Source organism: Sphaeroforma arctica (genome assembly GCF_001186125.1).
Source record: "Sphaeroforma arctica JP610 unplaced genomic scaffold supercont1.409, whole genome shotgun sequence".
Lineage (NCBI taxonomy): Eukaryota > Ichthyosporea > Ichthyophonida > Sphaeroforma > Sphaeroforma arctica.
In genome coordinates, this window is record NW_014040149.1 from 75,323 (window position 1) to 76,753 (window position 1,431).

Sequence of the window (1,431 nt, forward strand, 5' to 3'; positions counted from 1 at the left end):
CTCCTTTGTTACGGTTTAGTCTGTTCCCACGCTATCGTTTTGTCGAGCAATGATTTTCCAGTTTTGTGTGGGTCATATATTATGAGTGTACCTCATTTTTTGTTGACGATGTGCTCTCCCTTATTGGACTCTTTTGAAGTGCGGAGTGTGTACGCATGGCTACTACCATGTATACATTGGTGAAGCCTCCTTCAGTTTGCGTGCATGGCTTTATTCGTATACCCTTTGGATTAACATCTCTCAGTATTACCTGGACCATACGGTGTCTGTGGGGTTTTTAAAGTTGTGTGGCATTGCACACTATGCCTTGCGAATGCACATAGCTCAGTTGTTGTTGCTCAGTCTTACCTTTGCAGCTGACGTGCGCTGTTTGTTTGCAGAGACAGTAGTACTAGCTGTCGAGATGGGTATCAATTGGTTTAATGCTACTGCCTGTGTCTGTTAAGAGTATGGATATGCACGCAACCATGCTTTGTGTATGTGTGCGTATTCTCGTAGCTGCAGTATGCGTGTGACTGGTGAGAAGGAATGCAGGTTGTGGGGGGGGATGTATTTGTTTTATTTATATACCAGCTTCCTCGTACCTTCACTATAGTATCAGTGTGATGGGTGAAAATAAGATAAGTATATAGTTGATGATCTCTTGCTTCTATCTGTACATGTACATAATCCTTAATCCATTCACTACAGTTAATCCTTAATCCATTCACTACAGTTAATCCTTAATCCATTCACTACAGTATCAGGGTGATGGGCGAATATGAGATAAGTATATAGTTGATGATCTCTTGCTTCTCTCTGTACATGTACTTAATCCTTAATCCATTCACTACAGTATCAGTGTGATGTGTGAATATGAGATAAGTATATAGTTGATGAGCTGTTGGTTTTCTATGTAGATGTACTTTATTCTTAATCCATTCATTACAGTATGAGTGTGATTACGAGTATGAGATAGGTATTCAATAGATGATGATCTCTTCATTCTCTCTGTAGATGTACTTAATTCTTAATCCATTCACTACAGTGTGAGTGTGATTTTGAGTATGCGATAGATATATGATCTCTTGATTCTCTGTGTGGATGTGCTTAGATAATTCGTACCTTCACCACAGTATCAGTGTGCTGGGTGAATATAAGAAAGGTCTTTAGATGATGATTAATTGATTCCCTCTGTAAACGTACTGAATGTATTCGTACCTTCACTACAGTATCAGTGTGATGGGTGAGAATGAGAAGGGCATGTGGGAGATGCTGCGACTGTTTTATCTGCGCTGGGAAGAGAAGCCCATGCGCCTCAGTGACTTCTGGTGGAATGAAGTGCGTATGGCGTTTACGCTTAAAACCACAGCCAACTCTAGAGGGTACGTCAGGGACATGACACGCGTACATATGCGTGTGTAATGTGTGTTCATATTAATACAAAGAGTA